Source organism: Hemitrygon akajei, chromosome 7 (genome assembly GCF_048418815.1).
Source record: "Hemitrygon akajei chromosome 7, sHemAka1.3, whole genome shotgun sequence".
Lineage (NCBI taxonomy): Eukaryota > Metazoa > Chordata > Chondrichthyes > Myliobatiformes > Dasyatidae > Hemitrygon > Hemitrygon akajei.
In genome coordinates this window covers 179,436,214-179,463,837 of record NC_133130.1, presented here as the reverse complement: position 1 = coordinate 179,463,837, position 27,624 = coordinate 179,436,214, and positions in this window count along the sequence as shown.

The following is a 27,624-nucleotide window of genomic DNA, read 5'->3' as shown; positions in this document are numbered from 1 at the left end:
TTGAGGTCCTGCTTCTCAGCTTCCTTCCTAACTCCCTGTATTCTGTTTTCAGGACTGCCTCCCTTTTTCTACCTATGTCATTGGTACCAATAAGCACTGCAACTTCTGGATATTGTGGAGACGTTCAGAAACATCACAGACCCTGGCACACTATTTCTCTAACTCATTTCCCTTTTTTTAACATCACTATCTTTCTATTTTTAGATTATTTTCTGGTATCTTAAGTGCACTTTTTTACTTCAGCTTCCTTAGCATTACTAAGAAATAGAATTAGAAGAAATACCCTGTTGTTTTCCTTAAGTTTTCAGTGTTATCTTCAACAAACAATTTTTTTAAAGCTACCCTTGAAAATGTGTAGCAAATTCTATGTTTTAAATTACATTTTAATTTAAATAATGTAAAAGTTACAACTCTTAATCATTTCAATGATATCTTTTGATATTGGGTCAAATCATGTTGACTGTAGCAAAATCATTGTTATTCCATTATTTGTGGATGCCATTACATCTAACACTATTCCATCATTGTATTCTACATGGAGTCCAGTGGAAGAACATGCTGTTGCTGGAATTTCACAGCATTCGTACCTTACAATCGAAGGTAAGTAGGAGGGGAAGCTTACCAATTAGCCCCTTGAACATAATATACCATCCAAACCAGATGGCTCTTCAAATATCTCTCATTACCAAAGAATAACTATTACAGCCCCCCCCCCCCCCCCAAATCAGTACTTTGGACTCTTCAGTTTTTTTTGTTTTTATCTTTATTTCTTTGGTAATCACAAACATAATTGCAAAAATGAATGCAGATTTATAAAAAGTAGCTCATGTGAGTAATTAAGGATGTAGATAATGGTGCCAATGCTTAATTGCTCTATTTGGTGCTTCAAGAAATGAACAGGAACAAAATTGTTAGCAGTCTCCATAGATAGAATGCATCCTGTTTGAATGATAATAAACTTTGTGCTTATAAATAATATAATTCAGACAGTTATGGTATGTGGGGGATCTGTACTGAGAGTGAAATTTATAACTTTATGGATGTTCTGACAGATAGCTTTGGTTATCTCATCTCAAAGTTTAAATTGGTGAGTTGTTAATACAAATTGAGTACCCTTTATCCAAAGTGCTTGAGGCCAGAAGTGTTTTGCATTTCAGATTTTTTTTGATTTTGCAATACATAATAATATAGCTTGGGATTGGCATCATTTCCGACTCTGAATTTATGTGCTACTAATAAGCAGTCTTTGTCTTTAATGTGTTCATCATGCATTTGTATTTAACAGTAAAAATTAATTACAACCATTAATATGAAAATATAGTGTGTGCAGGGTAACAAAAGCAGCTCAGCAGCATCGGGAGAATCAGCTAAACAGCAACAGACAATGGCAAGCTTTCAGGCTCCATCTATGATGCCGTGTTTTGGTTAGAAGGTTATAGTGCTTTGTATTTTATCTTTTTTGGGGTTTTTTTTTGTTAGGTGTAAAAACAATTAGCTTTGTAGACTTGTTCTGGTGTTAGATTTTCATCAGCAATGATCTTGGCAAACTCATCAATAAATTTCTCTGCCACTTTGTGATCAGCAGATGTTTTAATGTTAAATTAGAATATTTAATGCCAAGACTTTTATTTAATTTCTGCAACCAGCCTGCTGAATATTCACAATTACCTTTAATTTTCAGTTTCTCTTGATCGATCTTTGTTTACTTCATGATCAACCTACCAATAAGTGGCATAGGTTCACACTGACACTGATTAATCCACTCTTTCAATACACAATCGAGATCTTCATTTTTCATTTTATGTGGTGTTTGTCTATTTTTCATTAACTTGTGTTCATTACATATTTGAGGTCACATCTCAGATCAGTCTGTGATATGCAGAGACTGCATATCACCTGGGAACCTCCCTAGCATCTTGTAGAATGTTCCATTTGTGACGTCATGTCAGCACACAAAAAGAAATTAAGATTTCGGAGATTTTGGATTTTTGGATAAGGGGTACTTAACCTCTACTGGTCAAGTTTATTCTATAACAGACATAATGTCTTCCAATTAGGGATATGAGGCGAACAGATATCAATGCTGTTCAACCAAAAGAATTGTCCTTAATTCATCATCTAAACTTTCCAATTACATATGATTAACAAAGAAGAGAAAGTCTGCAGTTGTTGGAATTTTGTGATATAATTCCCTTTCCTATTTCCACTTTTTACATTTCAATATTAATAAGCTTGCAATCATTTCTTCTGTGAGACCATTTTTCAATATAATAATTTTAAAAGAGCCCTAGTTTATAGTCCGTGATGGAGCAGCAGTGCTTGTTGATACCTGTCCAGTATCCATCCATTTTAAGGATTGTGAATATTGTATACTTAAGCTGTTTGGACTTTTAATGCGTATAACTGTTCACCATTTGGACTATTATTCAGGTTAGTTGTCCAAATTGAATGATTTAGTTTGAGAATGCCAAAATATTTTCCATCATCTAACCTATAACTATGTATTGATAATTTAATGGTCCCATCTACAGTATTTACAATGCTATCGTTATATAATCAGTGAATTTGAACAATTGGTTTTCAATTCCATTGTGCAATGAGCTGACCGCATTCAAGCCTGGGACTATTTGCCTAGAATCCTGGTGCTGATGCCACCACACCACCACGCTTTCCATTCATATTGGGTCGAGCATCAAACTAGCAACTCACGAGGAAATCTGCAGATGCTGGAAATACAAACAACACACACAAGATACTGGTAGAACACAGCAGGCCAGGCAGCATCTATAAGGAGAAGCGCTGTCGACGTTTCGGGCCGAGACCCTTCGTCTGGACTAACTGAAAGGAGAGATACTAAGAGATTTGAAAGTAGTGGGGGGAGGGGGAAATGCGAAATGATAGGAGAAGACCTGAGGGGGTGAGATGAAGCTAAGAGCTGGAAAGGTGATTGGCGAAAGTGATACAGAGCTGGAGAAGGGAAAGGATCATGGGACGGGAGGCCTCGGGAGAAAGAAAGCAGGAGGGGGGGAGCACCAGAGGGAGATGGAGAACAGGCAGGGTGATGGGCAGAGAGAGAAAAAACAAACAACTAAATATGTCAGGGATGGGGTAAGAAGGGGAGGAGGGGCATTAACAGAAGTTAGAGAAGTCAATGTTCATGCCATCAGGTTGGAGGCTACCCAGCCGGTATATAAAGTGTTGTTCCTCCAACCTGAGTGTGGATTCATCTTGACAGTAGAGGAGGCCATGGATAGACATATCAGAATGGGAATGGGACGTGGAATTAAAATGTGTGGCCACTGGGAGATCCTATTTTCTCTGGCGGACCGAGCATAGGTGTTCAGCAAAACAGTCTCCCAGTCTGCGTCGGGTCTCACCAATATATAAAAGGCCACACTGGGAGCACCGGACGCAGTATACCACACCAGCCGACTCACAGGTGAAGTGTCACCTCACATGGAAGGACTGTCTGGGGCCCTGAATGGTGATGAGGGAGGAAGTGTAAGGGCAGGTGTAGCACTTGTTCCGCTTACAAGGATAAGTGCCAGGAGGGAGATCGGTGGGAAGGGATGGGGGGGACGAGTGGACAAGGAAGTTGTGTGGGGAGTGATCCCTGCGGAAAGCAGAAGGGGAGAGGGAAAGATGTGCTTGGTAGTGGGATCCTATTGGAGGTGGCGGAAGTTACGGAGAATTATACGTTGGACCTGGAGGCTGGTGGGGTGGTAGGTGAGGACAAGGGGAACCCTATCCTGAGTGGGGTGGCGGGTGGATGGGGTGAGGGCAGATGTGCAGGAAATGGGAGAGATGTGTTTGAGAGCAGAGTTGGTGGTAGCAACTAGCAACTCAGCCTCGTTAAAAAACAGGCAAAAAAATTGCTAAAGAAATTTATAAGCAAAGAGATGCCAGAGGATTGGAGGATAGCTAATGTTATCCCATTGTTTAGGAAAGGCAATAAGAATAAGCCAGGAAACTATAGTTTGGTGAACCTGAGTTCAGAAGTAGGTAAGTTTATTGTAAGGTATTCCTGGGGACTGGATGTATAAGTATTTGGATAGACAGAGATTGATTAAAGATAGTCATCATGGCTTTGTGAGTGGTGGGTTATATCTAAGCAATCTTAAAGAGTTTTTTGAGGAAGTTACCAGGAAAGGCAAGTCAGTGGAGGTAATCTACATGGACTTTGACAAGGTACCACAGGGGAGGTTGGTCAAAAAGGTTCACGTGCTTGGCATTCAAGGTGAGGTAGTAAACTGGATTAGACGTTGGTTTTGTGGGAGAAGCCAGAAGCCAGAGAATGGTAGTAAATAGTTTCCTTTCTGACTGAAGGCCTGTGACTAATGGTGTTCCATGTGGATCAGTGCTGAGTCTGTTGTTGTTTGTCATCTCTGTCAGTGATCTAGATGATAATGTGATGAACTCGATCAGCAAATTTGTCGACGACACCAAAATTGGTGAGTGTAGTGGACAGCGAGGAAAACTATCAAAGCTTGCAATGGGATCTGGACCAGTTGGAAAAATGGCTTAAAAATGACAGATGGAATTTTATGCAGATAAATGTGAAGTGTTGCACTTCAGTAGGACCAATACAGTGCCACGAGTTTGTCCACCTTATTCCAAATGTTACACATCTTCAATTTCAGCACCTTCAGTTCTGCATTCTTCACCCTTTTGAATTTTGCCTCGGGTGGTAGAATTCAACTCTTTGCTCTGTCTGCATTTGCACCCAGTTATTGGCTTGTCCTTCCATGCATTCATGTTACATCCATCATCTGCTTGTAAACCTGCTGGCTTTTCCTCAGCTCTATCATACTGGTTCCCATCCCACTGCCATTTTAGTTCAAACCACCCCCAACTGCTCTAGTAAATCTGGCCGCAAGAATATTGGTCCCCCTTGGATTCATGTACAACCGGTCCATTTTGTACAAGTCACACCTGCCCCAGGAGAGGTTCCAATTATCCAGAAATCTGATTCCCTGCCCCATGCTCTGGTTCTTCAGCCATGCATTTATCTGCTGCCTCATTCCATTCCTATCCTCACTGTTGCATGGCAATGGCAGTAATCCCAAGATTACTACCCTTGAGGTCCTGCTTCTCATCTTCCTTCCTAACTCCCTGTATTTTGTTTTCAGGACCTCCTCCCTTTTACTACCTATGTCATTGGTACTAATAAGTACCATGGCTTCTGGATATTGTGGAGATGTTCAGAAACATCATGGACACTGGCACCTTAGAGGCAAACTATCATCCATGTTTCTTTTTCGCGTCCACAGAATCACCTGACTGTCCCCCTAACTGTAGAGTCTCCAATTACTGCTGTCATCATTTTCAGTTTCTTACCCTTCTGAGCTACAAGACCAGACTCAGTGCCTGAGGCACGGCCTTTGTTGCATCCCCCAGGTGGGTGTCCCCCCCCCCCTCCACCCCATAGTACTCAAAATGGAGTACTTATTGTTGAGGGGAATGGCCACGGGGTGCTCTCCTCTATTTGATGTTCTCCCTTCCCTCTCCTGACAATCACCCTTTTATCTGTCTCTTGTAGCCCAGAGGTGACTACCTCTCTGTAGCTCCTGTCACCTCTTCACTTTCCCCAACAAGTGGAAGATCATTGAGCTGCAACTTCAGTTCCCCAACGCAGTTTCTAAGGAGCTGCATCTCGATGCACCTGGTGCAGATGTGGTCATCGGGAAGGCTGGTAGTCTCCTGGAAATCCCACATCTGTCACCCAGAACAGAACACTGGCTCTGTAGATATACCCTCTGTTCTCTCAAGAGTTGGATAAGAAAAAAGGAATCAACTTACCTCGCCTCTGCCTGTTGAGCCAAAGCTTTACCACTCTTGATTCAGACCACTCCAACAACGACCACTCCCACGATGACTGCACTTCTAGACAGTACCCCTCTTTCACAGAGATTGGGTTTTTGAAGTTCTTCACCGGACTTTCGCAGGAATGCTTCTGCATCTGCGCAATACTCCAATCCCGCTGAAAGAACTTCCTGCTTTTTAAAGCTCTTTGCTGGCTTGCACAGGAATGCTTCAACTACATCTGTGCAGTACTCCAATCAATGACTCCCGTTGAAAAGAATTCCTGCTTTTAAAGCTTTTCGCCAGACTTGTGAAGGAATGCTTCTCCTGTGTCTATTGGATAGGGTTAGTCACAACCAAAAAATAAGACCGGGCTGTTTCAAATATTTAAGATTCTGGGTACAAGGCATAATTGATATGCTGTGGGCCAGAAGCAAAATAAATTAAACACTGATAAATTAAAGTTTCGTTTGGGTACAGTTCCATAGGTCCCAGTTATCAGCCTACAGACTATAACAAAACAGAGCCTGCTATTTCAGTGAACTACTGTTGAACTGCTGCACAATCTATATGCTGTGTTTTGTAGGAGATAAGGAACTGAAATCTAGTCTGCTGTCTTGCTTGCACATAGAAATATCCCACAGTTCTATCCAAAAAAGTGCAGGAAGGGAAGGTTAGAAATCAAAGATGTTTTGAGTTACAGAGAATGTGGAGGGATGAAGAAAGCAAAGAAAATATCTATGTTATGATGGAGTCCAAGAAAGACAATGCTACAGTGTTGGTGTTCATTGAAAGACAGTGGTGAGGGCTTACTTAAAGCTATAGGGTTTATTTACTTGCTACTGATCTGTCTAGAGGAGATAGATAGAAGAGACAGGAAAGAGAGTAAAAATTGCTCAAACTGAAAGAAACAAAATTCTGTAATTACTAGAAATCTTAACTGAAAGTGAATGATAGAAATATCCAACGTCAGGAATCAGCTGTGGAGAAAGTAAAAATTTGAGCTAATAGTACAGGTTGCTTTCAATTAGTGAAAAAAGTTATTTACCATAGAACCATAGAACATTACAGCACAGAAACAGGCTTTTTGGCCCTCCTTGGCTGTGCCGAACCATTTTTCTGCCTAGTCCCACTGACCTGCACCTGGCCCATATCCTTCCATTCACCTCTCATCCATGTACTTGTCCAAGTTTTTCTTAAAAGTGAGCCTGCATTTACCACTTCATCTGGCAGTTCATTCCACACCCCACCACTCTCTGTGTGAAGAAGACCCCCCCCCAATGATCCCTTTAAACATTTCCCCATTCACCCTTAACCCATGTCTTCTGGTTTTTTTCTCCCCTAGCCTCAGTGGAAAAAGCCTGCTTGTATTCACTCTATCTATACCCATCATAATTTTATATACCTCTATCAAGCCTCGCCTCAAACTTCTACGCTCCAGGGAATAAAGTCCTAACCTATTCAACCTTTCTCTGTAACTCAGTTTCTCAAGTCCTGGTAACATCTTTGTAAACCTTCTCTGCACTCTTTCAACCTTATTAATATCCTTCCTGTAATTCGATGACCAAAACTGCACACAATACTCCAAATTCGGCCTCACCAATGCCTTATACAACCTCACAATAACATTCCAACTCTTATACTCAATACTTTGATTTTTAAAGGCCAATGTACCAAAAGCTCTCTTTACGACCCTATCTATCTGTGACGCCACTTTTAGGGAATTTTCTATCTGTATTCCTAGATCCCTCTGTTCTACTGCACTCCTCAGTGCCCTACCATTTACCTTGTATGTTCTACCTTTGTTTTTCCTTCCAAAATGCAATACCTCACACTTGTCTGTATTAAACTCCATCTGCCATTTTTCAGCTCATTTTTCCAGCTGGTCCAGATCCCTCTGCAAGCTTTGAAAACCTTCCTCACTGTCCACTACACCTCCAATCTTTGTATCATCAGCAAATTTGCTGATTCAATTTACCACATTATCATCCAGATCATTGATATAGATGACAAATAACAATGGACCCAGCACTGATCCCTGTGGCACACCACTAGTCACAGGCCTCCACTCAGAGTAGCAATCCTTCACTACCACTCTCTGACTTCTCCTATTGAGTCAATGTCTAATCCAATTTACTACCTCTCCATGTATACCTAGCAACTGAATCTTCCTAACTAACCTCCCATGCAGGACCTTGTCAAAGGCCTTACTGAAGTACATGTAGACAACATCCACTGCCTTCCCTTCATCCACTTTCCTGGTAACCTCAAAAAACTCTAATAGATCTGTTAAACATGACCTACCACGCACAAAGCCATGTTGACTCTCCCTAATAAGTCCCTGCCTATCCAAATACTTGTAGATCCTATCTCTTAGTACTCCTTCCAATAATTTACCTACTACCGATGTCAAACTTACCAGCCTATAATTTCCCAGATTACTTTTAGAGCCTTTTTTAAACAACGGAATAACATGAGCTATCCTCCAATCCTCCGGCACCTCACCCATAGATACCGACATTTAAAATATATCTACCAGGGCCCCTGCAATTTCAACACTAGTCTCCTTCAAGGTCTGAGGGAATATCCTGTCAGGTCCTGGGGATTTATCTACTCTGATTTGCCTCAAGATAGCTTATTTACTCATCTATTTCATTGTGGGACTTATCCATGATTCCATAAAACATAGGAACAGGTTTAGACCATTTGGCCCATTGAGTAGGCTCCACCAGCTGATCATGGCTGATTTATTTTTCATTCTCAATCCCATTCTCCAGCCTTTTACACCCTTATTAATCAAGAACCTATCAATCTCTGCTTTAAATATACCCACTGCTTCCACAGCTGTCTGTGGCATTTAGTTCTACACATTCATCTCACTCTGGCAAAGGAACACATCCAAGTTACTTCTGTTTTCAAATCCCTTGCAGGTCTTGCTCCTTCATCTCTGTACACCTCCAACTCTGACCTTTTGAATATCTGACTGTTCTGTCAATGTCTGCCATTCTATCAAATACCTGTTCCTTAAAATCTAGAATTCCTTTTCCCTCTCCCTCTCCCCCTCTCTCCCTCTATCCCTCAATCCCTCTCTCTGTCTCTCCCCCTCTCTCTCTCCCTTTCTCCCTCCCCTCTCTCTCTATCTCTCTACCTCTTTTCCCTTTACTAAACTCTTCAAGACAGCTGTAAGTTTTTTTAATCATTAAACATCTAAAGTGAGAATATGAAATAATTTGGGGATATTTACTACATTAAAAAATATATGCAATGGCATTGTGTGCCATCATGGATTCCATGCAGAATCCAGTGGTAAGTTTGCTCTTGTTGGAATTCTATAGCTTAGTGTTGTGGAACTGTTATTCATGACTTACGTAAGGAGATAAATTTATAGTTGTAATTAATTATTAATAGTGTATGTAATTTGTTCAACAGAACTTTTAATTGCTAAATACATTTTGTTCATTTTTAACTAACTTATCTTCCAAATTTAGGCTCTTATTATAATTTTGACTTTTCCCTTGTTATGCAGTAATTCATTTAGCCCCATTTTCTGTATAGTATTAAATATATTTTGTATTTCATATTATTTTACTCTTACACATCCCTTTTTCTCTAACTCATTTCCCTTTCTTACATCATTATCTTTCTATATTTAGATTATTTTCTGGTATCTTAAGTGCTCTTTTTTTACTTTAGTTTCCTTAGCATTACTAAGAAACAGAATTAGAAGAAATACCCTATTGTTTTCCTTAAGTTTTCAGTGTTATCTTTAACAGACAACTTTTTAAAAGCTACCCTTGAAAGTGTGTAGCAAATTCTGTGTTTTAAATTACACTTTAATTTAAATAATGTTGAAGTTACAACCCTCAATCATTTCAATGATATCTTTTGATATTAGGTCAAATCATGTTGACTGTAGCAAAATCATTGTTATTCCATCATTTGTGTGCAATGAGTGCTTCACTTAACACAAACCCAATGTGAGTCCAAAACCTACTGAGTGATAGATGCCATTACATCTAACACTATTCCATCATTGTGTTCTACATGGAGTCCAGTGGAAGAACATGCTCTTGCTGGAATTTCACAGCATTCGTACCTTACAATCGAAGATAAGTAGGAGGGGAAGCTTACCAATTAGCCCCTTGAACATAATATACCATCCAAACCATCTGGTTCTTCAAACATCTCTCATTACCAAAGAATAACTATTACCACCCCCACCCCGCCATCAATACTTCAAACTCTAGTTTTTTTTTGTTTTTATTTCTTTGGTAATCACAAACATAATGGCAAGAGAGAATGCAGACTTATAAAAAGAAGCTGATGTAAGTAATTTAAGGATGTAAATAATGGGTGACAATGCATATTTGCTTTATGTGGTGCTTCAAGAAATGAACAGGAACAAAATTGTCAGCAGTCTCCATAGAGAGAATGCATCATGTTTGAATGATAATAAACATTGTGCTTATAAATACAGTCGACGTTCACTAATCCGATTACCTGTAATCCAGTTCCTTTATTAATCTGGCATTGATTTCAAATTTTCCACGCAACTGTAATTTCAAATTTACCGGGCCACCGTACCAATCTGCTGCACATTGTTTTGGTTGCACTAGATCTGTTCACGTGTTGGCACACTCTTGTAAGCACAGACAGGCCATTCATGCTGTTGTGATGGTGGCTCAAAGAAACAGATGTGCATAAGAAAAATAATGAAAGACAGAAGAAGTTCGGAACTAGATAAAGTGCTGATAACATGTAAGTGTAAGTGAAGGTGTTGTACTATTTGGAGATATGGTGAAGGAACAAGCAAAAGTGCTTCATGGGGAACTAGGACTAGATTATGTGTGTGACTATAGTGAAGGCTGGCTTCATCGGTTCAAGCAACATCATGGCTTACAGTTTTGTGCAGTGTGTAGTGAAAAACGTTCAGCAGACAAGGAAGCAGCAACAGAGTTTCTTGAGTTCGCCAAGTTAGTTTCCAATGAAAAATTAAGCCCCGAGCAGGTGTACAATGCTGTGCCAGTTTCAGCACATGTTCCTGATGCTTCACTCATTTTTCAAGATGAAGATGTTGATGATCCTGACACTTGCAGACATGTAACTTTGCATGAATGTATATTAAACGTCTCACTTTAGAAGCAGAAGTGCTCAACTTTTCTGTGTAAATTAATTCCTGTACATTTACCTGTACCCTTTTATCTGTGCCTGTACAGTATATGTATTACTTTATTAAAATTTCACTTGCTACTCATTTAATATTTCTGTTTCATTATTATATAACTTGTACTGATATACATGATATTTTAAAGGTATGATGAGGCGGTTAGCTATTGCTTAATGTGATCCTTCTGTAATTCGGCATTTTCACTAATCGGGCACTCCTCAGGTCCCAATGGTGCCGAATTAGTGAAGGTTGACCTGTAATATATTTCAGACAGTCATGGCATGTGGGGGATCTATACTGAGAGTGAAGTTTATTACTTTATGGAAGTTCTGACAGATAGCTTTGGTAATCTTATCTCAAAGTTTAAATTGGTAAGTTGTTAATACAGATTGAGTACCCTTTATCCAAAGTGCTTGAGGCCAGAAGTGTTTTGCATTTCAGATTTTTTTTTGTTTTTGCAATACATAATAACATAGCTTGGGATTGTCATCATTTCCAACTCTGAATTTATGTGCTACTAATAAGCAGTCTTTGTCTTACATGTGTTCTTCATGCATATGTATTTAACAGTAAAAATTAATTACAACCATTAATATAATGAAAATATAGTGTGTGCAGGGTAACAAAAGCAGCACAGCAGCATCGGGAGAATCAGTTGTTGAACAGCAACAGACAATGGCAGGCTTTCAGGCTCCACCTATGATGCCCTGTTTTGATTAGAAGGTTATAGTGCACTGTATTTCTATTTTATCTTTTTCAGGGTTTTTTTGTTAGGTGTAAAAACAATTAACTTTGTAGACTTGTTCTGGTGTTAGATTTTCATCAGCAATGATCTTGGCAAACTCCAATAAATTTCTGTGCCACTTTGTGATTAGCAGATGCTTTATCTTTAAAAAATTTTAAATCTTATAATATTTAATGCTGAACCATTTCTTAAATTTCTGCAACCAGCCTGCTGAATATTCACAATTACCTTTAATTTTCAGTTTGTCTTGATTGATTTATGTTTGTTTCATGATCAGCCTTCTATTAAGTGGCATAGGTTCACACTGACATTGATGAATCCACTCTTTCAATACACAATCGAGATCTTGATTTTTCACTTTATGCAGTGTTTTTCTATTTTTCATTAACTTCTGTTCATTACATATATGAAGTCACTTCTCGAAAGAGTCCATGATATTCAGAGACCTGCACATCGCCTGGGAACCTCCCCAACATCTTGTGGAATTTTCATTTGTGACGTTTATGTCGTCACTGAAAAAGAAATTCAGATTTCAGAGATTTTGGATTTTTGGATAAGGGGTACTCAACCTCTACTGGTCAAGTTTATTCTATAACAGATATAATGTCTTCCAATTAGGGATATGAGGCGAACAGATATCAATGCTGTTCAGCCAAAAGAAATGTCCTTAATTCATCATCTAAACTTTCCAATTACATATGATTAACAAAGAAGAGAAAGTCTGCAGTTGTTGGAATTTTGTGATATAATTCCCTTTCCTATTTCCACTTTTTACATTTCAATATTGATAAGCTTGCAATCATTTCTTCTGTGAGACCATTTTTAAATATAATAATTTTAAAAGAGCCCTAGTTTATAGTCCGTGATGGAGCAGCAGTGCTTGTTGATACCTGTCCAGTATCCATCCATTTTAAGGATTGTGACTATCGTATACTTAAGCTGTTTGGACTTTTAATGCATATAACTGTTCACCATTTGGACTATTATTCTGGTTAGTTTTCCAAATTGAATGATTTAGTTTGAGAATGCCAAAATATTTTCCATCATCTAACCTATAACTATGTATTGATAATTTAATGGTCCCATCTACAGTATTTACAATGCTATCGTTATATAATCAGTGAATTTGAACAATTGGTTTTCAATTCCATTGTGCAACGAGCTGACCACATTCAAGCCTGGGACTATTTGCCTAGAATCCAGGTGCTGATGCCACAACACCACCATGCTTTCCATCCATGCTGGGTTGAGCATTGAACTAGCAATTCAGCCTCGTTAAAAAACAGGCAAAAAAATGGCAAATTTGCTGCCCAATGTGCCACAAGGCACTGAGAGGAACATCAAGAACCACCACCATTGTATAAGCAAAAGGTGTCAGAGGATTAGAGGATAGCTAATGTTGTCCCATTGTTTAGGAAAGACACTAAGAATAAGCCAGGAAACTATAGTTTAGTGAACCTGAGTTCAGAAGTAGTTAAGTTTATTGTAAGGTATTCCTGGGGACTGGATGTATAAGTATTTGGATAGACAGAGATTGATTAAAGATAGTCATCATGGCTTTGTGAGTGGTAGGTTATGTCTAAGCAATCTTATAGAGTTTTTTGAGGAAGTTACCAGGAAAGGCAAGTCAGTGGAGGTAATCTACATGGACTTTGACAAGGTACCACAGGAGAGGTTGGTCAAAAAGGTTCAGGTGCTTGTTATTCAAGATGAGGTATTAAATTGGATTAGACATTGGCTTTGTGGGAGAAGCCAGAAGCCAGAGAATGGTAGTAAATAGTTTCCTTTCTGACTGGAGACCTTTGACTAGTGGTGTTCCACAGGGATCAGTGCTGGGTCTGTCATCTCTATCAGTGACCTGGATGATAATGTGGTGAACTAGATCAGCAAATTTGTGGACGATACCAAAATTGGGGGGTGTAGTGGATAGCGAAGAAAACTATCAAAGCTTGCAGTGGAATCTGGACCAGTTGGAAAAATGACAGATTGAATTTAATGCAGATAAATGTGAGGTGTTGCAATTCAGTAGGACCAACCAGGGGAGGACTTGCACAGTGAATTGCAGGGCACTGAGGAGTGTGGTAGAACAGAAGGATAATCCCTTGAAAGTGGTGTCACAGGTAGATAGAGTCATAAAGAAGGCTTTTGGCACATTGATCTTCATAAATCATAGTATTGAGTATAGTAATAAAATCTTTGTCTATTGCGAGCAGGAGTTGGAATGTTATGTTGAAGTTGTATAAGAAGTTGGTAAGGCCCAATTTGGAGTATTGTGTGCAGTTTTGGTCACCTATCTACACGAAGAATGTCAGCAAGATTGAAAGTGTGCAGACAAAATTTACAAGGATATTGCCAGACTTGAGGATGAGTTATAGGAAAAGGTTGAATAGGTTGCCACTTTATTTCCTAGAGTGTAGAAGAATGAGGTGAGATTTACTAGAGGTATACAAAATTATGAGGGGTATAAATTCAAGTAGGCTTTTTCCACTGTGGTTGGGTAAGACTAAAACTAAAAGTCATGAGTTAAGGGTGAATGGTGAAATGTTTGAGGGGAAAATGAGGAGGAACCTGTTCACTCAGAGGATGTTAAGAGTATGGAATGAGCTGCCAGCAGCTGGTAGATGTGGATTCAATTCAATATTTAAGAGCAATTTGGATAGGTACGTGGATGGGAGGGGTAGGGAGGGCTATGGTCTGGGTGCAGATCAATGGGACAAGGCAGATTAATAGTTTAGCTTGGACTAGATGGGCCAAAGGTCCTTTTTCTGTGCTGTTGTGTTCTATTGCTATGACTGTGTGGCTAGACATAGCTCAAATATCATCTATAACTTCACTGATGATACAATTGTTGTTGGCAGAATCTCAGCTAGTGACAATGAGGCCGATAGGCATGATATAGATCAGTTGGTTGAGTAGTGTTGCAACAACAACCTTGCACTCAGTGTCATTAAGACCAAAGAATTGATTATGGACTTGAGGAAGTGGAATTTGGGAGAACACACACCAGTCCTCATTGAGGGGTCAGCAGTGGAAAAAGTGAGCAGCTTCAAGGGTCCTGGGTGTCAACATTTCTGAGGATCTATCCTCAGCGCAACATATTGGTGCAATTATGAAGAAGTCATTGCCAGTGGCTATATTTCATTAGGAGTTTAAGGAGACTTGGTATGTCACCACAGGATCTAGCAAATTTCTATAGATGTACTGTGGAGAGCATTCTGACTGGCTGTATTACTGTTTAGTATGGAGATGCCAATACACAGGATAAAAAAAGCTGCAGAGGGTTGTAAGCTTGGCCAGCACCATCCTAAGCACTAGCCTCCTTACCATTGAGGATATCTTCAAAGAGTGATGCCTCAAGAAGGTGCCATCCATCACTAAAGACCCTCATCATCCAGGACATGCTCTCCTCTCATTATGACCATCAGTGAAGAGGTACAGAAGTCTGAAGACACACATTCAACATTTTTGGAGCAGCTTCTTCCCCTTCATCATCAGATTTCTGAATGGTTCATGAGCACTACCTCACTATTTTGCTCTCTTTTTGCACTTATATTTTGTTTTTCTTATTGAAACTTATAGTATTGTACTGTAATTTTAAAATGTATTGCACTGTACTGCTGCCACAAAGTCTCTAAATGAATAAATTGAACTTATTCTGATTCTGAAGCATAATAATGAGAAACAAGATTGTTACTGAGCACAATGTACTATTTCCTCTACCGTTATCGCAGAGCTCCACTTAGTGGTTGACTGACAAAAAGATATCAAATATATAAGCTAAGCTGCTTTTGAATGGCTTTTATCATATGGCAAAATTTAAAATAATAGAAAGAATGTGAGGAATTCTGGCATGGTATTGATGATAAAACAAAAAGAAGACAATTAGAATTTCTTCATCTACTAGACCACCTAATCTGGCAACCATTTTTTGCTCCTTTGTAGCCAGTCAGAATTCTTTTCCTATCAACACAACCAGTTCTTCAACAGAAGTAAGTTTCTTGATGTTTTAATCGTGAATAAAATAGGTTTTATTTGTTCTATCATTTGGCCATAGTGGGATAGCAAGATGATGTGATAGAAATATATTTCTTGTTTGACAATTTCCCTTCCCTTTCCTTGCTGCATAAAACAAAGCAAACAGAAGATCCAGTAAATCTAATTGAACAGTTCATCAGGTAAGGGTACAACCAGTAAAAGAATAAAAATAAATATAGAAATAATCAAGGTAAAACATTCCATATGTGAAATAAGGAAAAATCAAGTGACTGATGAAGTTGTTGTTGAAAATTTCAGGTATTTAAGGGGATGGCATGCTTTAATTTCACCATGGAAGTAATTACAATTACAGAATGATGTAAATTTTACTGTCTTTGAAAATATAGTAAGTTTGTTGGTAATATTCCCAACTTTGCACGATCTTGCACAATGCTATAGTTTTGCACTATATTTCAAAATGGTGTGATATATCAAACCTTCTAAACTACAGAATTACTTTTAAATTATGTCAATTTGAATAAAATTGGCTAATTGCATTCTGCCTTGATTTGTTAGTCAAAACTAACTTCTTTTCACATAATCTGAAACTGCTACTGTCATGGGTCATCAGAGAAAAAACAAGAGAAAATAATAGAGATAACAGCTGGAAAAGGCTAAAATATAAAATTTGCTTTGTGAGTTTCTGGTTTTGTTTGCTGATTTTTAATAGTTTCACATTCATTCTCTTACCCAAAATGTTCCAACTGCTAATTCTGAGTATAGATCTAAACTGTGAATTGTTCAGCTGCGGATTGCTTCAAAGATAATCTTGACAAGAAGGCTTCACGAAAAGAGGAAGAAATATTGAAGGGAAGGAAAGATGTGTTAAAGATCATGGTCAGGACCCCTGTAATTGAATTTTCTATTATATAGAAACAAAGGTGAATTAACCACTCCTGAAGCAGAAATTGTAGAACTGGATCAAATTAATATAGTCTATTGCAGATCTTCTTGGAGATGAATGGGGGTGTGAGTGATAACTCTTACTAATTTAATTTATTAATTGAGCATGGATTTTTATCTTTTATGTGCTCAGTTAAGATCATTTCCTTGGGTCTGTACCATACCTATTCCAAGCCCATAATTGGTATTTAATGAGATGATGGAAACCAAATATTGTTAATCCAATACCTGGAAGTTACTTGGAAGGTTCACAGTGCTGATGAAAGATATTGATCCAAAATATTAACTAATTTTCTCCCACTGACATTACTAGTTTTTTATACTGATTTTTTTTCAGTGATGCATTTTATTTTTTTCAATAATTTTGAAATATGAAATATCTTTATTGTCATTGCATAGTACAATTTGTAATGCACCAATACAATGAAAATGAGTTTGCAACTCTCGTACTCAATGCTATAAAACAACAAATAAAATAAATAAACAATAAATAAAATCAAGTAACCAGCCAGTACAAGCAATGTCCAGCAGTACAAAAGCGCAACTCAGATGCATGACAGCCATAAAACCAGTATTAAAAGTAGCAATATAACAAATTTATGGATGATGCTTAATTGATTGGTTCAGAACAATTATAGCTCTGGGGGAAAAGCTATTTTTCAGTCTGGAAGTGCAGGCACAGAAAATCAATAAAAGAGCAACTGTAAGTTAACTCATTGTTTGATATATATATATACAGTAATAAATAGATAGCTGTCCTGAGAAACAACTTGATATGTTAAGACTTGGTTAACCTATAGACTACATGAAAGGATAACACTACAACAAAGAAGAGCTTTGCCCAGTGGCCGATCAGAGTTCAGGATTGATTAGTAAGAGCAAATTAAAGGAAAGCAGGAACTCATCTAAGTGGACAGAGTCAGAGTGGTGATCTTGAGGCTTTAGCTCTTCAAGGCTTCAGTCAGAGAAAGAAAAGAAAACCTCTAGTTTAAGTTTTTTTCCCCTTCCCTTCTTTATATCTGCTCAGCTAGGACAGCAGAGATACCAGACAGGATAGTGGAATGCTCCTCTTGCTGGATGTGGGAAGGCAGGGTAACCTCCAGTGTCCCTAACGAGTACAACTGTGAGAAGTGCATCCAGCTGCAACTTCTAACAATCCCCCTTAAAGTAGTTGGAGCTGGAACTGAATGAACTCTGGATCATTTGGGAGGCAGGGGAGTGATAGATATGACATATAGAGAGGTAGTTACACCTAAGGTGCAGGACAAGGAGTCTGGGTGACAGTAAGGAAGGGAAAGGGGTTAAAGAGCCAGTGTAGAGTACCCGTGGCCACTCCCTTCAACAGCAGGCATATCACTTAGGATACGGTTGGGGTGTTGACCTAACAGAAGAAAGTCACAGTTGTCAGGACCCTGGCACAGAGTCTGCCCCTGTGATTCAGAAGGGAAGGGGGAGAAGAGGCACGCTGTGGTGATAGGGGATTTGTTAGGGGAATGGACAGGAGGTTCTGTGGGTGAGAACGAGATTCCCAAATGGTATGTTGCCTTCCAGGTACCAGGATCCAGGATATCTCAGATCAAGTCCTCAGTAATCTTAAGTAGGAGGGTGAACAGTCAGAAGTAGTGGCCCATGCAGGTACCAATCACGTGGGTAGGACAAATGATGAGGTTCTGCATAGGGTGTTCAGGGAGTTAGGTGCTATGTTAAAGGGCAGGGCCGCCAAGGTTGTGATCTCAGGATTGCTACCTATGCCATGTGCTAGTGAGGCCAGAAGATTATGCAGTTTATTACTTGGCAAAGAAGTTGGTGTAGGAGAGATTGCATAAGATTTTTGGATCATTGTTCTCTCTTCCAGGGAAGGTGGGACCTGTACAGAAGGTACAGAATGGTTTGCACCTGAACTGGGGAGGGACTAATATCCTAGTGGGAAGATTTATTAATGCTGCACAGTGGGTTTTAAATGAGAGTTGCAGGGGGATGGGAACCAGAGTGCTAGAACAGTTAGTGGAGAGGTTATGGAGGCAGATGTTATTAAGATCTCAGACAAAGTTAGAAATCAAAAAGTTGAGCATGGTCCTGAGCTGTGTATATTTCAATGGAAGAGGTATAGTAGGAAAGGCGAATGATAGCACTGCAGATGAGGTAGCTGCTTTACAAACAGAGGCAATGTGTAGTGTGGAGAGTCTGTTGATAGGGTAGAATTGCAGTCAACAGGATGAGTTGCATCTTAAAAGGTGGACAAAATTGAAAAGGGTGAAACAGGACTGAAGGTGTTATATTTGAATGCGTGCAGTATATGAACTTGTAGCACAGTTGCAGATTGGTACGTATGATGTTGTGGGCATCACTGAGTCATGGCTGCAAGAAGATTATAGCTGGGAGCTTAATCTCCAAGGATACATATTTTATCAACAGGACAGGCAGGAAGGCAGAGGGTGTGTCATTGCTTTATTGGTAAAAAGTGAAATCAAATCATTAAAAAGAGGTGACATAGGGTCGTAAGGGGTTGAATCACTGTGGATAGAGCTAAGAAACTGCAAGGGTAAAGCCATGATCTTGTTGAATGGCGGAGCAGGCTTGAGGGGCTGATTGGCCTACTCCTGCTCCTATCTCTTATGTTCTTATGTTCTTATGTAAAAGACCCTGATGGAATTGTATACAGGCCCCCAAACAGTAGTAATGATATGGTCTACAAATTACAACGGGAGACATAAAATGCATGCCAAAAGGGCAATGTTACAATAGGTTTTCAATATGCAGATAGATTTGGAAAGCCAGGTTGGTGCTGAATTCCAGGAGGGGAAATTTCTAGAGTGCCTTCGAGATGGCTTTTAAGAGCAGCTCATGGCTGAGCCCACAAGGGGATCATATATTCTGGATTGGGTGTTGAGCAATGAACCAAAATTATTCGAGACCTTAAGGTAAAAGAACCCTTAGGAACTAGTGATCACAATATGATTCTGTTCAATTTGAAATTTGATAGGGAGAAAGTAAAGTTTGATATAGTAGTATTTCAATGGAGTAAGGGGAAAGTACAGAGGTATGAGAGAGGAGTTGGCCAAAGTAAATTGGAAGGAGCTGCTGGCAGGGATGTCAGCAGAGCAGCAATGGTGTGCATTTCTGGGAAAAATGAGGAAGGTGCGGCACATGTGTATTCCAAAAATGAAGAAATACTCAAATGGTAAAATTGGACAACCGTGGCTGACAAGGGAAGTCAAAGCTATTCTAAAAGCAAAAGAAAGGGCATACAACAAAACAAAAATTAGTGGAAAGATGAAGAATCATTAGAAGGGAAAAGATGAAATATGAAAGCAAGCTAGCAAATAATATCAAAGTAGATAGTAAAAGTTTTTTCGAGTATGTTAAAAATAAAAGGGAAATGGATATAAAAGAGAGTGAATATAGGACTGCTAGAAAATGAGGCAGGAGAAATAATAAAGGTGGGCAAGGAGATGGCTGATGAACTAAATGTGTATTTTGTGTTAGTCTTCACTGTGGAAGACATTAGCTGTATCCCTCACAAAATGCTGGTGGAACACAGCAGGTCAGGCAGCATCTATAGAGAGGAGCACTGTCAATGTTTCAGGCCGAGACCCTTCGTCAGGACTAACTGAAAGGAAAGATAGTAAGAGATTTGAAAGTAGGAGGGGGAGGGGTGAAGCTGAAAGCCGGAAAGGTGATTGGCAAAAGGGATACAGAGCTGGAGAAGGGGAAGGATCACGGGACGGGAGGCCTAGGGAGAAAGAAAGGGGGAGGGGAGCACCAGAGGGAGATGGAGAACAGGCAGAAAGAGAGAAAAAAAGGAGGGGGGAGAAAAGCTAAATATATCAGGGATGGGGTAAGAAGGGGAGGAGGGGCATTAACAGAAGTTAGAGAAGTCAATGTTCATGCCATCAGGTTGGAGGCTACCCAGCTGGTATATAAGGTGTTGTTCCTCCAACCTGAGTGTGGCTTCATCTTGACAGTAGAGGAGACCATGGATAGACATATCAGAATGGGAATGGGACGTGGAATTAAAATGTGTGCCCACTGGGAGATCCTGCTTTCTCTGGTGGGCAGAGCGTAGGTGTTCAGTGAAACGGTCTCCCAGTCTGCGTCGGGTCTCACCAATATATAAAAAGCCACACCGGGAGCACCGGACGCAGTATACCACACCAGCCGACTCACAGGTGAAGTGTCGCCTCACCTGGAAGGATGGTCTGGGGCCCTGAATGGTGGTGAGGGAGGAAGTGTAAGGGCAGGTGTAGCACTTGTTCTGCTTGCAAGGATAAGTGCCAGGAGGGAGATCGGTGGGAAGGGATGGGGGGGGATGAATGGACAAGGGAGTTGTGTAGGGAGCAATCGCTGCGGAAAGCAGAAAGAAGGGGGGAGGGAAAGATGTGCTTGGTAGTGGGATCCCATTGGAGGTGGCGGAAGTTATGGAGAATTATACGTTGGACCCGGAGGCTGGTGGGGTGGTAGGTGAGGACAAGGGGAACCCTATCCCGAGTGGGGTGGTGGGCGGAAGGGGTGAGGGCAGATGTGCGGGAAATAGGAGAGATGCGTTTGAGAGCAGAGTTGATGGTGGAAGAAGGGAAGCCCCTTTCTCTAAAAAAAGGAAGACATCTCCTTCGTCCTGGAATGAAAAGCCTCATCCTGAGAGCAGATGCGGCGGAGATGGAGGGATTTTGAGAAGGGGATAGCATTTTTGCAAGAGACAGGGTGGGAAGAGGAATAGTCCAGGTAGCTGTGAGAGTCTGTAGGCTTATAGTAGATATCAGTAGATCAAAGATCAAAAAAGGGGAGGGAGGTGTCAGAAATGGACCAGGTAAATTTGAGGGCAGGGTGAAAGTTGGAGGCAAAGTTAATGAAGTCAACAAACCCAGCATGCGTGCAGGAGGCAGCGCCAATGCAGTCGTCGATGTAGCGAAGGAAAAGAGGGGGACGGATACCCGTATAGGCTTGGAACATGGACTGTTCCACAAAGCCAACAAAAAGGCAGGCATAACTGGGACCTGTGCCAGTGCCCATGACTACACCTTTGGTTTGGAGGAAGTGGGAGGAGCCAAAGGAGAAATTATTGAGAGTAAGAACTAATTCCGCTAGATGGAGGAAAGTGGTGGTAGAGGGGAATTGGTTAGGTCTGGAATCCAAAAAGAAGTGGAGAGCTTTGAGACCTTCCTGGTGGGAGATGGAGGTATATAGGGACTGGACGTCCATGGTGAAAGTAAGGCGGTGGGGGCCAGGGAACTTAAAATCATTGAAAAAATTCAAAGCCTGAGAAGTGTCACGAACGTAGGTGGGAAGGGATTGAACAAGGGGGGATAAAACAGTGTCAAGGTATGCAGAAATGAGTTTGGTGGGGCAGGAGCAAGCTGAGACAATGGATCTACCTGGACAGGCAGGTAATGCCCCTCCTGTTAATGCCCTCCTCCCCTTCTTACCCCTATCCCTGATATATTTAGCTTTTCTCCCCCCTCCTTTTTTTCCTCTCTTTCTGCCCATCTGCCTGTTCTCCATCTCCCTCTGGTGCTCCCCCCCTTTCTTTCTCCCAAGGCCTCCCGTCCCATGATCCTTTCCCTTCTCCAGCTCTGTATCCCTTTTGCCAATCACCTTTCCAGCTCTCAGCTTCACCCCACTCTCTTCGGTCTTCTCCTATCATTTTGCATTTTCCCCTCCCCCTCCTACTTTCAAATCTCTTACTATCTTTCCTTTCAGTTAGTCCTGATGAAGGGACTCGGCCCGAAACGTCGACAGAGCTTCTCCCTATAGATGCTGCCTGACCTGCTGTGTTCCACCAGCATTTTGTGTGTGTTGCTTGAATTTCCAGCATCTGCAGATTTCCTCGTATTAGCTGTATCCGTGATGTTGTAGTGTGTGAAGGAAGAGATGTGGGTGCAGTTACTGTTACAAGAGAGAAGGTGCTCAAAAAGCTGAAAGACTTAAAGGTACATAAATCACCTGGACCAGAGAAACTTCACCCTAGGGCTCTGAAAGAGGTAGTATTAAAGATTGTGGTGGCATTAGAAATGATCTTTCAAAAATCATTGGACTCTGACGTGGTGCTAGAGGACTAGAAAATTGCATATGTTACTCCACTCTTTAAGAAAGGAGGAAGGCAGCAGAAAGGAAATTATAGACCAGTTAGCCTGACCTCAGTGGTTGGGAAGATGTTAGAGTCAATTGTTAAGAATGAGGTGATGGAGTACTTGGTGACACAGGACAAGATAGTACAAAGTCAGCATCCTGCCTGATGAACTTGTTGATATTCTTTGAGGAGATTACAAGTAGGATAGATACAGGGGATGCAGTGGATATTGTATATTTGGATTTTCAGAAGGCCTTTGACAAGGTGCCACACATGAGGTTGCTTACCAAATTAAGAGCCCATAGTTTTACAGGAAAGTTACTAACATGGTTGGGGTATTGGCTTATTGGTAGGAGGCAATGACTGGAAATAAAATAATCCTTTTCTGGTTGGCTGCCAGTGACTGGTGGTGTTCTGCAGGGGTCAGTGTTGGGACCACTTCTTTTTATGCTGTATATAAATGATTTAGATGATGGAATAGATGGCTTTATTGCCAAGTTTGCAGATATGAAGATTGGTGGAGGAGCAGGTAGTGTTGATGAAACAGGTAGGATGCAGAAGGACTTAGACAGGTTAGAATAATGGGCAAGGAAGTGGCATTAAAATACAATGTTGGAAAATGCATGGTCATGCACTTTGGTAGTAGAAATAAATATGCAGATTATTTTCTAAATGGGGAGAAAATTCAGGAATCTGAATTGCAGAGGGACTTGGGAGTCCTTGTGCAGAACACCCTGATGGTTAACTTGCAGGTTGAGTCAGTGGTGAGGAAGATAAATGCCATGTTAGAATACAAGAGCAAGGATGTGATGCCGAGGCTTTATAAGGCATTGGTGAGGCCTCACCTTGAGTATTGTGGACAGCTTTGAGCTCCTCATCTAAGAAAAGATGTATTGACATTGGAGAGGGTCCAGAGGAGGTTCACAAGGATGATTCCAGGAATGAAAGAGTTATCATACAAGTAACGTTTGATGGCTCAGGGATGAGGGGGGATCTCATTGAAACCTTTTGAATGTTGAAAGGCCTAGACAGAGTAGATGTGGAAAGGATATTTCCCAAGATGGGAGAGTCTAGGACAAGAGGGCATAGCCTTTCAAAACAGAGAAGGGGAGAAATTTCTTTAGCCAAATGGTGGTGAATTTATAGAATTTGTTGCCACATGTAGCTGTGGAAGCCAGGTCATTGGGTGTATTTAAGGCCGAGATTGATAGGTTGTTGATTGGACATGGCATCAAAGGTTATGAGGAGAAGGCTGGGAACTGGGGTTGAGGAGGAGATAGAAAGAAAGGATTAGCCATGATTGAATAGCAGAGCAGACTGGATGGGCCAGATAGCCTAATTCTGCTCCTATGTCTTATGGTCTTTCAGTCTTTTGTCTAACCCTCAGGGTCAAATGATCATAATATGAACAAATTCACCCTGAAATTTGAGGATGAGAAGTCAGATGTATCATTATTACAGTGGAGTAAAGGGAATTACAGAGCCATGAGAGAGGAGCTGGCCAGAATTGATTGGAAAAGAACACTGGCAGGGCTGGCAGCAGAGCAGCATAGCTGGAATTTCTGGAAGCGATTCAGAAGGCATAGGATATAGGCAGAAAGGGGAAGAAGTATTCTAAAGGAATAATAGAAGAGCAGATTATTATCTAAACGGTGAAAGACTGCAGCATGCTGTTGTGCTGAGGGACTCGGTAGTGCTTGTGCATGAATTCTTAAAAAGTTAGCTTGCAGGTACAATAGGTTATTAAGAAGGCAAACGGAATGTTGGCCCTCATTGCTAGAGGGATTGAATTCAAGAGCAGGAAGGTCATGCTGCAACTATACAGGCTACTGGTGAGGCCGCACCTGGAGTACTGTGTGCAGTTCTGGTCTCTGTACTTGAGGAAGGATACACTGGCTTTGGAGACAGTGCAGAGGAGGTTGACCAGGTTGATTCCAGGGATGAAGGGGTTAACCTATGAGGCAAGATTGAGTTGCCTGGGACTATACTCTCTGGAGTTCAGAAGAATGAGAGGGTATCTTATAGAAACATACAAAATTTTGAAAGGTATAGATAAGATAGAAGTAGGAAAGTTGTTTCCATTGGTAGGTGAGACTAGAACTAGGGGACATTGCCTCAAGATTCAGGGGAGAAGATATAGGATGGAGATGAGGAGAAACTGTTTTTCCCAGAGAGTGGTGAATATGTGGAATTCTCTGCCCAGCGAAGATGTTGAGGTTTCTTCACTAAATATATTTAAGAAACAGTTATCTAGGTTTTTACATAGTAAGGGAATTAAGGGTAATGGAGAAAAGGCAGGTTGATGGAGCTGAGTTTACGGACAGATCAGTCATGATCTTATTGAATGATGGGGCAGGCTCGATGGGCTGGATGGCCTACTCCTGCTCCTGTTTCTTATGTTCTTATGTAAAGGCAAGATGACACAACCGTGGTCAACAAGAGAAGTCAAAGCCAACATAAAAACCGAAGGGAGGGTATATAATGGAGCAAAAATTAGTGGGAAGTTAGAGAAGCTTTTAAAAACCAAAATAAGACAACTAAAAAGCCATTAAGAAGTTAAAAGATGGATATGAAAGTAAGCTAACCAATAATATTAAAAGAGGATACCAAAAGATTCTTCGGATACATTGAGTGAAAAAGAGAGGCGACTGTGTATATCAAACTGCTGGAAAACAATGCTGGAGAGGTAGTAACGGGGGACAAGGAAGTGGTAGACAAACTGAATAAGTATTTTGTGTCAATGTTCACTGTGGAAGACACTTAACAGTATGGTGGAAGTTCCAGATTTCAGGGCTCAAGAAGTGTGTGAAGTTGCTATTACTAGAGAGAGGGACTGAAATGTCTGAAGGTAGATAAATCACCTGGACCACATGCTGTACTCCTCAGGATTCTGAAAGAAATGGCTGAAGAGATTGTGGAGGCATTAGTAATGATCTTTCAAGAATCACTGGATTCTGGATTGGCTCCAGAAGACTGGAATATCATTCCACTCTTCAAGAAGGGAGAGAGACAGAAGAAAGGAAATTATAGACCAGTTAGTCTTACCTCAGTGGTTGGGAAGATGTTGGAGTCAATTATTAAGGTTGAGGTCTCAGGGTGCTTGGAGGCACGTGATAAAAGGCTGTAGTCAGTATGGCTTCCTCAAGGGAAAAGCTTGCCTGACAAATCTGTTGGCATTCTTTGAAGAAATAACAAGCTGGATAGACAAAGGCAAATCAGTTGATATTGTGTACTTGGATGTTTAGAAGGTCTATGACAAGGTGCCACAGACGAGGCTGCTTAACAAGCTTTGAGCCCATGGTATTACAAGAAAGATTCTGACATGGATAAAGCAGTGGCTGATTGGCAGGAGGAAAAGAGTGGGAATAAAGGGAGCCTTTTCTGGCTGGCTGGCTGTGACTAGTGGTGTTCCACAAGGGTCTGCATTGAAATTGATTCTTTTTGCATTACATGGATGATGGAATTGATGGCTTTGTTGCAAAGCTTGCAGATGATATGAAGATAGGTGGAGGGGCATGTAGTTTTGAGGAAGTAGAGAGGCTACAGAAGGACGTAGACAGCTTAGGAAAATAGGCAAAGAAATGGCAGATTGTTGGGAACTGTATGGTCATTCACTTTTGGTAGAAGAAATTACATAGTTAGGGTTTTTTGGGTGTCTTTGTTTCATGACTGCATGTTAGGAGATGAATCTCAAAATTGTATAATGTATACTGATAATAAATGTACTTCGAACTTTTAATTTCTGTACCAGATGGTGATGTACCTGATCAAAGTACTCTTGGTGTTCCTGTAAAATATGTTAAAATGGTGGAGGGGGGTGAGGAGCTTCATTCGTCTCAGTCTCCTCAGGAAGTAGAGATGCGACTGTGCTTTCTTGAAAAAGGTGGTGTTAAAGCATCAGGTGAGATCATCCGTTATGTGCACTCCCAGAAATTTGATGCCCCTAACTCTCTCCACTGAGGAGCCATGTATATGCATTGAGTAATGGTCAACCTGCAACTTCCAAAAGTCCATGGTTATCTCTTTGGTCTTGTCCATGCTAAGACTCAAGTTGTTGTGCTCACACCATTCTGCCACTGCTGTACCTCTTCTCTGTATGCCATCTCATTGCCATTTTGATGAGGCCAGCCACTGTTGAGTCATTAGAGAACTTGATGATTTGTTTTGAACTGGATCTAGTAATGCATTCATGCAAGAGCAGCCCGAATAGCTGTGGGCTGAGCACACAGCCTTGAGGAGCACTGGTTCTGAGCACAATGGAGGTAGAGATGTCTCTGTCTACATGGACTCATTGTGGCCCTTCTGTTAAGAAATCCAGGATGCAGTTACATAACAAAGAGAGATCACAAACAAGAGAAACCCTGCAGATGCTTGAAATATAAGCAACACAGACAAAATGCTGGAGGGACTCAACAGAGCAGATAGCATCTATGGAAAAAGGTACCGTTGACGTTTCAGGCCAAGACCCTTTGGCAGAGATATTAAGACCCAACAAGGACAGTTTAACCAGCAGATTCTGAGGTACAATTGTATTGAACACAGAGCTGAGAAGTTGACAGAAGTTTGTCTGCAATTTCCTTTTCTTAAACTAGGCTCCCTGAGGTCAGTTGAAGCACTCAAGTGCTATCTGACTGAGATCAGTTTGTAACTTTCTGCATTGTGTTACAGAGAATTACTTTAAGCACATAATTTTTGACAAGATCAATAGCATGGTTTGAGTAGTTCACTACATTTTATAAATTGTACTGCTGTGGTTTCCAATAGCTTTGAAAATAATAGAAAACATGCACAAGAGAATAAAGAAAGGAAGTATTTGTAGCATCTTAAGCTTCTTAGTAAATTACTTTCATTAAAGGAAGCATTCAAAAAGTTTATGTTTAGCTTCTTGGTAGTGGAAAGCAAACA